The 16924-nt window shown below is 40.5% G+C and overlaps 1 protein-coding gene across 2 annotated transcripts in view; it reads right to left on the reverse strand.

Annotated features, from left to right (window-relative positions):
* Nucleotides 1-15806, reverse strand: part of LOC134343400 (3',5'-cyclic-AMP phosphodiesterase 4D) — a 541959-nt gene extending 526153 nt beyond the window's left edge. For both annotated transcript variants that reach the window (XM_063042106.1, XM_063042105.1), the window contains exon 1: nt 15670-15806. The gene's annotated coding sequence lies outside the window, so the exon portion shown is untranslated. The remainder of the gene's footprint in view (nt 1-15669) is intronic.
* Nucleotides 15807-16924: the final 1118 nt, after the last annotated feature.

Below are 16924 nucleotides of genomic sequence, written 5' to 3' on the forward strand. Positions count from 1 at the left end.
ACATGACATATTGAAATGTATACTAACTCCTCTCAAAGTGGTAATTTTAAAATAGTGATCTCTTGTTCCTGATTCCCAACCAGGGGAAAGAGTTTCTCCCTTTTCAACCTATGAATGCATTTCAGTGCTATTTTCTTGTCCGGTATTCCAAGCCAGTACAACTGATATCACTACTCCACAAACCATGTGAAATATGTTTATTTCTGGATACTAATCTTAAGGGAAACTTCAACAATATCCTCCCAACTCATACTACTCTCAGCAATAATCAAAAAAAACTCCACAGTATCTCCTAAGGATCACGTCAGTAACATGTATGCGTTCCAGTTGTATTCCAAAGGTGAAATTTTGTTCACAGTACAGCGCATGGATTGTTTATATACTATGCAATCTTTCGCCATACATTTTTCTAACAACCATTACTTTCTAAATCTTTCCTTGCCAAATATTTTGGGAGTAGTTACTTCAAAAAATACAATAGACAATAGACAATAGGTGCAGGAGTAGGCCATTCGGCCTTTCGAGCCAGCATCGCCATTCACTGTGATCATGGCTGATCATCCACAATCAGTATCCAGTTCCTGCCTTATCCCCATAACCTTTGATTCCGCTATCTTTAAGAGCTCTATCCATCCCTTTCTTGAAAACATCCAGAGACTTGGCCTCCACTGCCTTCTGTTTTTCTTTAAATACGCTTTTCTTTAAAGTTTTATTTCAAATAATAAATCAGACCAGAAGGGAAATAGCAAGTACTTTAACAACTTTAGAAGGCAAACAATAATTAAAGAAAAGAGCAATTGTTAGGAATAGAGCTGATATTAAGAAAACGTGAATTAGAAGCAGGTGTAGGCCACTCGACCCCTTCAGCCTGTTACACGTTTTAATTAAATCTGCTCTGATTGTAAGGAGTGGAGTTATAGTTTAACTGGATTCATGTTGTAAAAATTATTCTTTCAGTGACAGTGTTTGGGTTGGATTTTAGCTCATTTTAGGAACACATGGTGCACTTGAATTGGTTGAGAAAAGGCAGATTGAAATATTTTCTTTGATATAAATATACAAAATTTGTTGGAACATAATATTTGCTGAAATTTCTTCAGTTAAAAATGCTTCTTCAGTAAAAATCAATATGGCCCCAAATCTCCTTGAAAATTAAGCCAGATCACATTATATGTTCAGAGGAAGAATTTCCTCAACTGTACAAACCACCTACAATCTATCTTATCTACCTACTCCCTACAATGTTAATGACACCAAGAGAAAAGAAGAAGAATTGATTATCTGAAAAGCAAACTTCTGTTTTCTCATTTCAAAATAAAGTTGCTCTGGCCTTGAAAGAATGGTCACACAAAGATGAGGTACATTTGCCGACTGCAAGAACATCCCATGAAGGAAGCGGCCCACAACTGACAGTGAGTTAACCCCTGAACAAAATTTTTAAAGGAGTATTCACACCCTGATATAAGGGTTGGGAGTGTCAGAGGGGTGCACATTGATAGGTGGGCACAAAACTTTTCTGAGTGATAGTGTTTCCAATTTCATGGTCATATGAAGCAGGCATGTGTTGAAGTTGGTTCAGCAGCAGGTCTAGGTTCAAAGTTCAAAATAAATTTATTATCAAAGTACGTACTGTACATATCACCATATACTAACCCGAGATTCATTTTCATGTAGGCTTTCACAGAAGAACAATGAAATACAAGCGAATCAATTAAAAGCTACTCACAAACAGAGACTGACAAATAACCAATGTGCAGAAGAAGACAAATTGGACAAATACAAAAAATGAGAAGAAGAAGAATTAATAAATAAATAATACTTGGAACATAAGTTGTAGAGTCCTTGAAAGTAAACCTGTGCTTGTGGAATAGGTGTTGAGGTGAATGTGGTTGTAGACACTGGTTCAGATGTCTGATGGTTGAAGAGTAATGACTATTCCTGAACCTGGCGACATGAAACCTATATAGTTCCCAATGGCAGCAGCGAGAAGAGAACGTGTCTTGGCTGGTGGGCGTCCCTGACAGTGAATGTTGCTTTCCTGCAACAGTGTTTCGTGCAGCTATTCTCAATGATGGGGAGGGTTTTACCCGTGGTGGACTAGGCCGTATCTATTACTCTTTGAAGGATTTTCCATTCAAAGGCATTGGTGTATACAGCCAGTCTGTATCACAAAGTTTGAGATGTCATGCTGAATCTTTATAAACTCCTAAGGAAGTAGAAGCACAGCTATGCTTTCTTTGTAATTGCACTTACGTACTGGACCCAGAACAGGTCCACATTTTAAGTTGCTAACTCTCCCCACCTCTAATTTTCCAGTGAGGACGGGCTCATGGACCTCTGGTTTTCTTCTCCAGCCTCCCAGACCACTCTGACCCACTGCAATTTTCCTACTGCTGAAACAGGCCTAAGGCAGATCCCTTGTCCCTGGCCCTTCCTCTGGAGTACAGACACCTACATTAGACTATTGTTTACTGACTACAGCTCCATCTTAAGTACTGTAATTCCAAGCAAGCTCATTTTCAAACTCCAAAACCTGGGACTCACCCTCATCCTTTGCAGCTGGATCCCTGACTTCCTGACCAACAGACCTCAATCAGCAAGGGTAGGCAACGACACCTCCTCCATGATTATCCTCAACACTGGTTGCCTCACAACACCATATCCTTGGCCTGCTACTCTACTCCGTATACACTCACAACTTCTTGGTCAGATTGTGCACCAACACTATCTACAAGTTTGTAGATGATACCGCGGTAGTAGACTGTATCTCAAATAATGATGTCGGAGAACAGGCATTACACAGAAAATCTAGTGACATGTTGTCGTGATACTATTCTTTCCCTCAGTGGTCAGCAAAATTAAAGAGCTGGTCATTGAAGGGAGTGTGGGGTGTGAAGCACATGCTCCTGGTTATATCAACAGCACTGAGGTCAAAAGTGTTGAGAGCTTCATGGTCCTAAGAGTGAACATCACCAATAGCCCATCCCGGACCAACCATGCAGATGTCATTGGCCAGAAAAGCTCACCCGGACCTCTATTTCCTCAGGAGGCTAAAGAAACTTGCCATGTCTCCTTCAGTTATCACCAAATGCACCATAGAAAACATCCTATCCAGATGCTTCATGGCCTGGTATGACAACTGCTCTGTTTGTGACCACAATTCACTATAGAAAGCGCAGCACGTCACAGAAACCAACCTTCCCTCCATGGACTTTGTCCGCGCTTCTTGTTGCCTCATTAAAGCAGCCAGCATAATCAACGGTCACTGGCCATTCTCTCTTCTTTCCCCTCCCATGGAGCTTAGGAGAGGCAATTGCATCTAACAGCGACTCCTCTGCTTGCATCTTCAGAAACAGCTCTATTTCTATCTTTAATATTTCTATTTTTCCCTTTCAGGGTTCTCTTGAAGACCGTGACTTGGAGTTACTCATTGACTTCGGTTCTTTGCAGGAATGAGACCCACTCTCGGGGTTTCACAGCTGGCCATTATTTGATGGCATGGCCTAAGAGCTTCGCTTGCCTTTGGAGGTTCGAGATTTCATGGCTCTGGAGACGGGCGGATTGAAGGTCAGTGTCCTGGCAGGAGATCGGTGTTTCGTGGGAGTCAGAAGATCTAAGGCTGTGTGCCCAGAGAACCGACATCATTGGGCACAGAGCTCGGAAAAAGTGACATTACGGACTTTTAACATGGTAAACCAGCAAGTTGTTTGTTATGTCTCCCCTCTCGATGTGAAATGGAGACATCTCTTTCTCGAGAGAGAAATCCTGTGGTATGTCAAATACCGGGTGAACGAGTAGTCTTTGGGGTACTGCAGGTCTGTGTCTTTGCCGTTGCTTTGCTCACGCTTGAGTGCTCGGTGGTGGGTGTCGACGCTTTTTTTTTGCCAGTGGGGGGAAGGAGGATCATTGCTTGCTGCCGCTTACGCGTGGGAGGGAGGAGAGCTGGGGGAGACTTTGGGGTTCTAACATTTAACTGTCATTCATTCTTTGGGGGCACTCCTCTGTTTTTGTGGATGGTTGTGAAGAAAAAGCATTTCAGGATGTGTATTGTACACATTTCTCTGACATTAAACGTACCTTTGAAACCATTGAGCAAAAGAGACAATGCCCCCAAAAGTATGTGCCACCAGGCTGACAATGGGCTTCAATCCCATTGTTATTGAAATTTGAGTGGTTCCCTCATATAATAAGATGGGCTCTTGACCTCACAATCAACCGCGTTTTGACCTTGCACCTTATTGTTTACCTGCACTCAATTCTTCCGTAACTGTAACACTTACCTGCAATGTGCCTTCTCTATAATGGTAACACTTTATTCTGCATTCTGTTATTGGTTTACCTCAGTGCACTGCTGTAATAATTTGATCTCTATGGCCAGTGTGCACAAGTTTTTCACTGTACCTCAGTACACAAGACAATAAGAAACCAATTCACCAATTCAAAATATGTACCACAACAACAAAGTGGTCGATCACTTTTGATCCCCAGCACCGCCTTCTTTCATTTGGGCACCATTACCTGTTGTCATTTATTGACTCCTGCCTTCCAGCCTATCCTAGATTTTCCCTTTCATTTTCCCCCACCCCCACCCCTTTCTCTGAAGCTTAAAACTTGCATTATTCATGCTATTTTTGGTCCCAATTAGGCTGTTATGGACCCTTATCATTCACTCATTTTCTCTGTTCACAAACGCTTCTTGACCTACTGAATTTTTCCAGTATTTCCCCACTTTATTTCACTTTTATGTATTCTATAGTTTTTTTTTAAGGAAAGTTCAGGAAGCTGTCACCAGTTCATGCAGGATATTTTCGTCATCTAAAAGAACCAGAAATATAGAATATAAAAAGAACAAACCTATTCTGCTCCATTACTATTAGGCTTCAGATGGAGAATTGTGTTCATTTCTGGGCACTGCACTTTGCCAAAAATATCCAGCCCTTGGAAGGGGTTCTGAAGAGATCTGCAAAAAATCACTAAGATGACAGCTGTTCTGGAGAAACTGTAGTCTTCAGGGAGAAAAGGATGAAGAGGAGATTTGCTGGAGCTATTCAGAATCACGCATGTTTTTGATAGATTAAATAAGGGGACAGTATTTCTGGTGGGTATCTGGTTGATAACCCAGAGCACAGATTAATGGTGTTCCACAAAACAGAGATGATATGATATTTCTTTAGTACATATTCTGAATTGTGTTCAGATTAATTTTTTTTCTGTCCTCAAAGTAAAAATTTAAAGGTGTACCAGAAATACAAGGAACAAAAGAGAGTTAAGAATTTAAAACAGGGGTTCCACAGAGCTCTCGTTTAATGGTATTTGCCCATGGCATAAAAATGGTTGGGAATCCCTGATTTAAAACAACTAATATCACGAGAGAAAAATCATTAGGAAAACTTACTGGGACAAATCTTTTTGGTCTGGTGGTCTGCATTTCAAGTTCCAAAAGCAGCAACTGCAGAGCTAATGGGTGCATGATTGTCATCTTGCACAAATTCCCTTGATTCTGGAAAGGACCTAGCAGATCAAAAAGCAGCAAATGTAATGCTGCTATTAAGACCATAAGACCATAAGACCATAAGACGTAAGAGCAGAATTAGGCTACCTGGCCCAGCAAGTATGCTCTGCCATTCAATCATGGCTGATCCTTTTTTTAATCTCACCCTCAACCCCAGTTCTAGCCGGCTGGTGGCATAGTGGCATCAGCACCGGACTTTGGAGCGAAGGCTCCTAAGTTCGAATCCAGCCAGTTCCCTTGCACGCTTTCCATCCGTGCTGGGTTGAGCGTCAAGCTAGCAACTCGGCCTCATAAAAGTAAGAAAGCCTGCTTAAAAAAAAACGCCGGTGTCCCAATGACTCCACTCTGAGTTAAGGGCTTTCTTTTTCTTCAACCCCAGTTCCCGGCCTTCTCCCCGTAACCTTTAATGCCATATCTAATCAAGAGCCTAGCAATCTCTGCCTTAAATACATCCAACAACCTGGCCTCCACAGCTGCATGTGGCAACAAATTCCACAAATTCACCCCCCTTTGGCTCAAGAAATTTTTCCATATCTCTGTTTTGAAAGGGCACTCCTCTATCCTGAGGCTGTGCCCTCTTGTCCTAAACTCTCCCACTATGGGAAACATCTATTCTATCTAGGCCTTTCAACATTCAAAAGGTTTCAATGATATCCCCCCTCATCCTTCTGAATTCCAGCGAGTACATACCCAGAGCCATTAAACGTTCTTCGTATGATAACCCTTTCGTTCCTGGAATCATCCTTGTGAACCTCCTCTGTACCCTCTCCAATGCCAGCACATCTTTTCAAAGATGAGGGCCCCAAAATTGTTCACAATACTCAAGGTGAGGCCTCACCAGTGACTTACAAAGCCTCAGCATCACATCCTTGCTCTTGTATTCTAGACCTCTTGAAATGAACGCTAACATGGCATTTGCCTTCCTCACCACCGACTCAACCTGCAAGTTCACCTTTCGGGTATTCTGCACAAGGACTCCCAAGCCCCTCTGTGTTTCAGGTTTTTGGATTTTCTCCCCATTTAGAAAATAGTCTGCACATTTATTTCTACTACCAAAGAGCATGACCATGCATTTTCCAACATTGTATTTCATTTGCCAATTTCTTGCCCAGTCTCCTAATCTAAGTCCTTCTGTTTCCTCAACGCTACCTGGCCTTCGACCAATCTTCATATCATTTGTAAACTTGGCAACAAAGCCATCTATTCCATCATCTGTATCATTTATATACAGTATAAAAAGAAGCGGTCCCAACACCGACCCCTGTGGAACACCACTAGTCACTGGCAACCAACTAAGAAGGAAGGGAAAAAAGAAAACTGGGAAACTACTAGCCAGCTAGTTGTCAAGAAAATACTAAAATCTGTTAATAAGTAAATGATAAACAAACATTTGAAATAAACATTAAATATTTTGATTTAGTATTGTAGGGGGTGAATTGCAATTTATCAAAAATTTCCACTTTAAAAATCATATTGATTCTATCTAATTATGTGTTAGAACAAAATGACACTATAATATTTAATTTCTACGGAGTTTAACAAATGTATTTGTGCCCTTTAAGGATGTAACCAGCTGGACAAATAAAATGGAACAGTTGGATGTAGTAAATTTAGATTTCAAAAAGCATTCAATTGTACTGCATGAACACGGATTCATGGTTAATGAGCATGGATGGAGATTTGACTAATCTTCTGAAAACTAAGTGTTGAAATAAACAGGTCACCCTCAGGTTGGCAAACTGTCGATTGTAGGGTGCCTCGGGGATCAGTGTAGGGTTCTCGGGTATTTGCAATCGACATTAATAATTCATTAATAGATGAAGGTGTAAGAATAGAAAGGTAACTGGAAAGTAAGTTATGCATGGAACACAATGCAAAGTCACACGAGTAGATTAAACAAGCTGGCCAAAGCATAACAAATTGATAATAAATTTAAGCTGATCTAGTTTGAGAAGAGGAATAGAAATCTAAGTTCTGTCACATTAAATGTTTGTCGTCTAAAAAAAAACAGGCCATTCTCATAAAAGAAATACAGAAAGTTAGCACCAGATATAGCAAGTAACTAAAAAGAAAATATTGGCCTTTATTTTGAAGTGTGTAGAAGACAAGAAACTCTTGCCTTCTATGATATGACTGAACAAGGTCCTGACGAAGGGTCTCGGCCCGAAACGTCGACTGTACCTCTTCCTAGCTGCTGCATTCACCAGCAAATTTGATGTGTGTTGCTTGAATTTCCAGCATCTGCAGAATTCCTCGTGTTTACATCCTTGAGGTGCGTCTGTACCGATTATCAGTGAGGAGGAGATATTATTACCAATCCACTCTGACAGTGGTCTCCTGATGAGGACGTTAAGGATCCAGTTGCAGAGGGAAACACAGAGGTCCAGGTTTGAAGCTTGTAGATTAGTACTGAGAGGATGATGGTATTGAACACTGAGCTGTAAAATGACAAACCGCAGACTGATTTGTGTTTTGCTCTTGTCTCAGTGCTCCGAAGCAGAATAGAGAACCAGAGAGATTGCGTCCGTTGTGTACCTGTTCAGGTGGTAAGCCAATTGCCACACATTTCAGCACATGCATAAAGGACATTGATGTCATCAAGGAGTGAAACGTCACTCTGCAACCTATGCTGTTAAGTTTTATTTTACAGGATATCTTATAGCATGCAAACCCTGCTGCAGTAGCTGTGCATCCAACACACAGAGAAGTTGCTGGTGAATGCAGCAGGCCACCAGCAACTTTTATGTGTGTTGCTTGACATTCCAGCATCTGCAGATTTCCTCGTGTTGTGTATCTCACGTCACACAGTAGTTCCTTTATGCTCTCACAATGGCCTTCAATAGGTCATACCTGCCCTTCCTGTCGACTTCTGGATCTAACAGTCAGCAGATTGTGAATCTCCTGGTTCATCCATGGTTTGGGAAAACTTGGTACCTTCTCAAAGGTACATCCTCATCCACACAGGTCTTAATGAAATCACTCATGGCAGTGGCATATTCATTCAATTCAAAGATGAATTCCTGAACATGGTGCAGTCCACTGGTTCAAAGCCATCCTGTAAATGCTCCTCTGCCTCCTTTGACAGTACCTTCACTGTCCTCATCACTAGTGCTGTGGTCCTCGATCTCTATCTCTATACTCCCAGTAAGAAGCACAGCCAGGTGATTGGACTTACCAAAGAACGGGCATAGGATAGCACAGTAAGCACTCTTGATGGTGGTGTAACAGTGACTGAGTGTGTTGGTTGCTCTGCAGTCCCATTTGATCGCCATATTTAAGAAGGTGCACAGAAGCAGTGCGATGAGAGCTCACTAGACTGACCTCTAGAATGAGAGAATGGCTATAAGGAAGGATTGATCAAAACAAAAGTTTAAAGAAGGAAAAGTGACTTCCTTGAAACATTTAAGATTTCAAAGGGGCTTGACATGCTGGATGTTTTTCCAGCCGATGGAGTTTAGGACACGGCCTCAGAAGAAAGCTTTGGCGCTTTAACATTGAGAAAAGGAGACATTTCTTCTCTCAAAGCATGAAATTTTGTATTATTCCACTTTAGAGAACAATGAGTCATTAGGCATTTTCATGGTTGAGATAGATATATCTTTGAACAACAGGATCAGAAGTCCGAGAACAAAAGGGAGATTGATGCCCCAAGCCTCAGGTCAGTCACAATCATTGACATGATGCAGCAAGCTGAAGATGATACATGGCCTACTTCTCTACATGTACCGACTGTGGTGTTCAAAAACCCAATAAAAATTGGACAAGGCCTTAAGAGAGCTGTACAGATTAAAATATGGTTTGTGACATTCACAAATTATTGTGTTTTGCTAAAGTTACTTTGATGATTTACAGGAGTGCCAAAAACACTAATTCTTCTATAAACAAACTGAAAACAAGACTGTTTGCAATTCTACATCTTAATGTTCTATGTTATTTATGCTGTGCATTCTTCCTGCAGGCTTAATCCATCTAGATTAGTTTCCTGCACCTCTAACAAACATTCACCTGAAAGCAACATTACCAAAGGATGACTAAACTGGTTGTACAACTAAATTTGGTCAACTGCAAAATGGTTAGCATATTAATTTATATGGTTGCATAGTAACTGTCACTGACATTTATAATAAATACCACCATCCCTTCAAACTTAACTCCAATTTCCAAAACCTGTATCTCTGTACCTCCCCCTGCAACTGGATCCTTGACTTCCTCATCAGCAGACCTCAGTCGGTTCAGATTGGTAACAACATCTCCTCACTGACCATCAACGAGGGTGCACCTCAAGCCTGTACCTAGCTCCTACTCTACCCCTCTATACCCACGACTGTGTGGCTAAGCACAGCTTCAATACTATCTACAAATTTGCCAATAGCACTGCTATTGTTGGCTGAATTGTGGATGACAATGAGTTAGTGTACAGTAGCGAGATAGAGCATCTGTTGAGTGGTACTGCAATAAAATCTCGCACTTAATGTTAACAAAACATCAGAGCTAATTGCTCACTTGAGAAAGGGGAAGTCAGGAAACCACATGCCACTTGTCATTGGTAAGCCAGAAGTAAAGAGATTTGGCAGCTTCAAATTTCTGGGTGTAGAGTTCTCAGAAGACTTGTCCAATGCCTCTGCTTTTTCAGAAGCTTAAAGAAATTTGACATAACACTAAATACTTCAACAAACTGTTACAAAAGCATTGCTGAAAGTATTCTAATTGATGGCATCATGGCCTGGTACAGCAATTCCAAATGACGGGAGTACAAGAGGCTGCAAACAGTAGTGGACACAATCTCATCCATCAATGGCACTATCCTCCTGACCTTTGAGATCATCCTCAGGAGGTGCTGCCTCAGGAATCCCACCATCTGACTCATGCCCTCTCCTGACTGCTACCATCAGGCAAGGAGTACAAAAGCCTAAAGTTCCACACCAGCAGCTTCAGGAACAATTACTTCCCTACCAACATCAGGATCAGAATCAGAATCAGAAAGGAGGTTTATTGTGCTTGATTTTAGTAGTTTTGTAGCAGCAGTACAGTGCAGACATTACAAATTACTATAAGTTAAAATAAATAAATAAATAGATAGATAGATAGTGAAAAAGAAGAATAGCAGAATAGTGTTCATGGATTCATGGCCCATTCAGAAATCTGATGACAGATGGAAAGGAGCTGTTCCTAAGACACTGAGTATGGGTCTTCAGCTTTCTATATCTCCTCACTGATGGAAGCAATGAGAAGAGAGCAGGGTAAGGTCCTTAACTATGCATACCACGTTCCTGAGACAATTCCTTTTAAAGATGTACTCAGTGGTGGGGTCCTGATTGTTGAAACAACCTGCACAACCTTCATCCTACCTAAGCAATGGAACACTACAGACCATTTCTTGCACCTGCTCTTTTCTTCTCTCTCATCACCGTCTTGTATAATTTATATTCTGTACGTTGTCTGTATCTACTGCACATGCCTGTGATGCTGGTCAAGCAAATCTCTCACTGTACGTGTGCACACGACAATGGAATTGACTTGACTTGCGTTTACTTCACAATTGCTGAGGATTGGTAATATATTGTATACATTCATATCTTTACTGTATCATTTTCTGTAAAGATAGGTTAAATTGCCAGTGTCCAGAAAAATACTCTTGGCCTAAGCATTCCTTTCCATGAGTGGCTCTGTCAGCGGAGGTGCAGTGACTTCAATAAGACTTTAAACCAAAATTAATTGCTGCAGCCCTTAAGAAGTGTTCTAACTGCAACTGTTCATGCTTTATGTCATTCTGGATGAAAGGAGGCACCACAGGGTGATGAAAAGCCAGTGCAGTCACATTTGCCAAGATGCCATTTACTATATCTGTAATATTTGTTGCACGTGAGTATCAATGAGTGCAAGCATCTGCCTTGGAAGTATTTGGGTCAATAGAGATCTAGTCATTGTTTCTGAAGATTCAAACAACTGATAATGTTAAAGTACATTAGGAGCAAGAAAGTAGCCAGGGAGAGAGTGGGTCTCTCTAGGAACCAAAACTGGTGTAGAGCCAAGGGATGTGGGATAGTCCGAAATGTTTTTAATCTATATTCAGCAAGGAGAAGGACATGGAAGGTAGTGATTTCAGAGAGAAGTATATAGATACTGTAGGATCTGTTGTGAATCGGTGGAATTCATTGCCACAGGCAGCTGTGGAGGCCACCTTGGGTATATTTAAGGCAGAGGTTGATAGATTCTTGATTAGTCAGAGCTCGAGGGATAGGGAAGAAGGTTGAAGATTGGGACTGAGAAGAAATATGGATCAGCCAATATGAATTGATGGAGCAGACTCGATGGGCCAAATGGCTTAATTCTGCTTCTATATCTTATGGTCCTATGGTCTTATGGATAATGTGGTTCAGATTGGCATGAAGAAGGAAATATTAGTTATTATGGGAAACATATTATGAGACCCTATATAGATTACAGAAGAGGAGGTGTTTGCTGACTTGAGGCAAATTAGGGTGGATAAATCCCCAGGGCCTGACAAGGTGTTCTCTGGTATCCTGTAGGAGGCAACTGGGTCACTGACAGAGAACTTTGCATCTTTATTTGCCACGGGTTAGTTGTCAGAAAACTGGACGATAGGTAAAGTTGCTCCTTTATTTAAGAAGGGTAGTGGGTATAAGCCAGTTAACTATAGATGAGTGAGTCTGATATAAGTGGTAATCAAAGTCTATAGAAAATCCTAAAGGATAGAATTCATGTACATTTGAAAAGACAGGAGCTAATCAGGGATAGACAGTAAGGCTTTGTTTGTGAAAGTCTTGCTTAACTAACCTGATTCATATTTTTAAGGAGGTAAACAGAAAACTGATGAAGGCAATGGAGAAATTTTATTTATTTACTTACTTATATCTAAATGCATCACGGGAACAGGCCTTTTGGCCCAACGGCCCATACCATCCAATTACCCCCATGTGACCAATTAACCTACTAACCCGTGTGTATTTGGAATGTGGGAGGAAACCAGAGCAGCTGGAGGAAACCCATGCAGTTACGGGGAGAGAGTACAAACTCCTTACAGACATCGGCAAATCACTGGTTCAAAGGTTCACTTATTATTAAAGCATGTACCCTCGTACAACTCCGAGATTCGTCTTCTCCAGATAGCCACGAAACAAAGAAAGAACATGGAAGTCATTCAGAGAGAAACATCAAACCCACCCCACACAAAAAGAAGAGCAGCATCTCGAGCGTAATTGAATTACACTAACTGATACGCTACTACGTCAGACCAATGAAGTCCATATAGACAAGATGTTTGCCATGTGGATTTTACTAAGGCAGTTGATAATGTCCCACATTAAGCTGATGCAGAATGTTAATGCATGTGGGATCCAATGCTGATTGGATCCAAAACTGATTTGGTGATAGGAGGCTAAGTTCAGTGAAGGACGATGCTTTTCTTAATTAGATGTCTATGAGCAATGTTGTACCGCAAGGATAAATGTTATGACCTTGTTATTTATGATATATAGTAACAGCTTGTGATATTATATACATTAATCACTTGTAGGACATGTGATTATTAAGTTATGAATGACACAGAAGATGGCTGTGCCATGAATAGCAAGGAGAGTCCAAGGCTACAGCAGACTATCAATCAGACGTAAAGTTGGGCAGAGCACTAACAGATGGAATTTAATCCCTACAATCCAAGGTGTAGTATATACACAGTCAATGGTAGAACACTAAGAAATGTTAATGAACAGAGGGATTATGGGGTCCAGGTCCATAGTCCCCTGAAATTGGCAATACAGATAGATTGGGTGGTGAAAAATAAAACATATGGTATGCTTGCCTTCATAGGTCAAGGCAAAGAATATAAAAATTGGAACATTATGCTGGAACTTTACAAAATATGAGTTAGACCATACTTGGAATATTGTGTGCAGTTCTATTCACCACACATAAGAAAGGCTGTTGTTGCACTAAAGAGAATGCAGAGGAGATTCAGCAGGAAGTCACACAAATTGGAAGACTTCAGTTATAGGGAGAGATCAGATAGGCTGGATTTATTTTTCCTGTGGAGAACAAGACTGAGAGGTGACCAAATTGAAGTATATATAATTACAGATTGTCAGAATTTTTTCCCATGATAAGGATATCAAAAACAAGTGGACATGACTTAAGGAGAGTGGAAGGAGTTTTAAAAGGGATTTTACAAGCCTTTGCTCTTTACACAGAAAGTGGTCCACATCTGGCCCACTGTCAGAAGAGGTGGTGGAATCAGATACAATTAAGAGACATATAGACATGGCCCTTAAATAGGCAAGGCATAGAAGAATATAGACACAGTGTCAACAGAAGAAGTCAGTGTACACAGGCAAAAAGGTTGGCATGGATGTATTGGGCTGACAGGCCTGTTTCTGTACTCTCGAGCAACATGTCTCTATAATTCAATTTGCCTGTGGAAGGACATCTCACCACATGACTCAAGCCTATAACCCTTTGTCCTCCATTTCATCAGTCACCACAATTAAAGAATAATCCTCAGCTAAATGCTGGCTGACCTGAGTATTTATATCTAGCATTATCTGTTTACATTTCTCACCGTCAAATCTGTAGTATTCTCTACTGAATAGAAAAGCCTCCCATTGCTGAATTCAACCCTATATTGTTATGTTCCAATGCTGATCTATTCTTTTGTATCCTTTCATAAGAACAGGTTCAGATCTGCTTGCAAGGTTCAAGATGAACTGACCTACTGTATAAGAACACGTAAAATACATTTTTACTAAGTTTTCTTTTTTCTCTCAACTAACTGTGAAAAACATTGCACCCTTTTCCATGCAGACTAAGCATGTGTTGTTTACTAGCAAAGACAGTAAATGATGTTCCTCAGTGCCCACCATTACTGACATGGTATCAAACAAATACAATTGAAGCCTCAACTGAAAACACTAAGAGTTGCAAATACTCAACAACTCTTGCAACATCTGTGGAGGAAGGAACAAAGTTAACAGTTTTGTTTGATGGCCTTACATCAGAGTGAAAACAATTCAGAACATGAACTTGTATTAAGTTGCTGAGAAGGTGGAGGGAAGGGAAAATCACAGGGGAATGTCTCTGATAGGGTGGAGACCAAGAGAGTCTAAACTTCACAAACTGGAATGACATCAGTTAGAAGGAGGGTGGGGCTGGTTTATGAGTAGCACCTGATCTGTCCGGTGGAGATGTAAACAGAAGGAGATGAATGTACTGTCAGGAAAAACAAAGCTACACTGGAATTACAAAGTATAAAATGCTGCAGATGCTGGAAGTCTGCAATAAAAAAAGGGAATGCTGCAAATACTCAGTGGGGCAAGCTGCATTTCCAGGGAGAAATCTGATGGTAGAGCAAACAAATTGAAACATTAATATTAATTCTGTATCTCTCTCTACAGATGCTGCTTCTTTGCTTTTGTATTTCCAAATTTTTATTGCAGACTTCCAGAAAAAGGGAATTGCTTACTTTTGGACAATTGACACCTTGCCCGTACAAGTAAGGAAGGAAGTTCTCAAAACTTCATTGAAAAATAGAAAAATGTAGAGGACTGAATTGTAAATAGAAGTTTTTGTAGAAGAAAATATCATCTTTCCACCCCCCAAAAAATTATTTGAAATAACTAATGCCCATAGAAGTGGCTGGTGAAGATATTCACATTGAAATTAATTAGATTTATGCCACATCTACTGGTTAGCTGCAAGCTCTTACAGTACACTAAGCAATACTATATTTTCAGCATTGTGAATGGAGAATTCCAGAAGTGTACAACTAAACCATTATTGAAGTTTTGTATGCAATTTGTGGGAATAAGTTAAAGATACAAGATTAAACAAATCAAATTAAATCATGTATCAATGCACTGTAACGAGTAAATTATATTTTGAATCTAATTAGCATGCTAATAAATGTTAATTGATTGAGTTGGACTACTTTGATTATTATATCTTTTTACAATAATAGGTGAAATAGTTATCAACAATACCTTTAAGCTGGATGAATGTAAAATCAGTGTAGAAATGGATCATTGTGGCTTTTACATCCATAAAAGGTAGCAGCTTTCAAGCATTTCCAGCATGATCAAACAGAGCACACTAAATTAATTTATTGACATTTAAGTAAAACATTCCTCAGAAAAATGACAACTTACCACTTCTGCTGTAGATAGCTGCTAACATCAATTGATTCAAAGCAGAAAATTCAGAACGACGGTACTGTGCTGAAAACTAGGGAAGAAGAAACAAGCCAGGAAATCAGGCTCAGTGAGATCTCTGTATTGCTTTCAACTTTGAGCTTCATGCTCATACATGTTTACTAGAAGTGATAAACCGCAGCTCAGATCCCAACCAATCACTGCACTTGAAGGAACAAGTCTAGCTGCCTGTGCCAAGCTGCACGACTGGCAATAAAATAATGCTCAGAATACCTTTGCATTTTTCAGTGAACACATTCTTAATACCTGAGTTTCCCTTTCATTATATCACCTGATATTTTGAAAGGTGCAGAACTACAATGCTAATCCTATTACTTTCTTGTTTGTTCAACTCAGAGATATGTAAAGACTGGCCCATTCACACAAAGAGAGGATAATATTTATTATGAAAACAATATAGCAAAATAAAAATCCTGAAGTTTGTTTCTCCCCTCTACCATAGTGGACAGAAATCTTGACCACAGCTAATCTATTTCCTGCACACACCAGCGTTCTTCAGGACAGATCCAGGACAATGATTCACTGGCCCAGACCTACTGCTGCAGCAGCCTCCACATCCACAATTTCCTGCAGCTCCAACAACACTCCACACCGAGCACATATTCCACACAGTTCCCCTTTCGGAATTACGAAAGTCTTCTCTTCCGTTCCCCTCCAACCACCACTCTCTGTCTTTTGGCACTCTCACATACAAATGCAGGGGTGCAACTTCTGCCTTTCACCTTTCCCCTTTCATTATCCAAGGACCCATACAGTCCTTCCAGGTGAAGCAATCTTGCACAGCTTTAAATCGAGTGCACTGTATTTGGTGTCAATAACATCTGTACTCCGGAGAAACCAAACACAGATTGGGCGATCTCTTTACAGAGCACCCACATTTAGTCCACAGGGGTGACCTGAGCTTTCAGTTGCCTGCCACTTTGATTCAGCATTCCACGACCTTTCTGTCTGTGGGCTCCTGTACCATAATAAGGCCAAACACAGGGGACAGCATTTCATCTTCCAACTGGGCATATTGCAGACTTCTGGACTTAATGCTGAATTTTCTAATGTTAGATAACTCACTCCTTTTTTCTGTCTGTTTCAGAACTGACCATTTCTGTCTCTAATTGTTTTGGGCTGGTTTTTCTTTTTTTGTGTGTATTTTTGGCCTGCTGTGCATAACTCACAGCTGCAATATTACCAATACGTT

Source organism: Mobula hypostoma, chromosome 3 (genome assembly GCF_963921235.1).
Source record: "Mobula hypostoma chromosome 3, sMobHyp1.1, whole genome shotgun sequence".
Lineage (NCBI taxonomy): Eukaryota > Metazoa > Chordata > Chondrichthyes > Myliobatiformes > Myliobatidae > Mobula > Mobula hypostoma.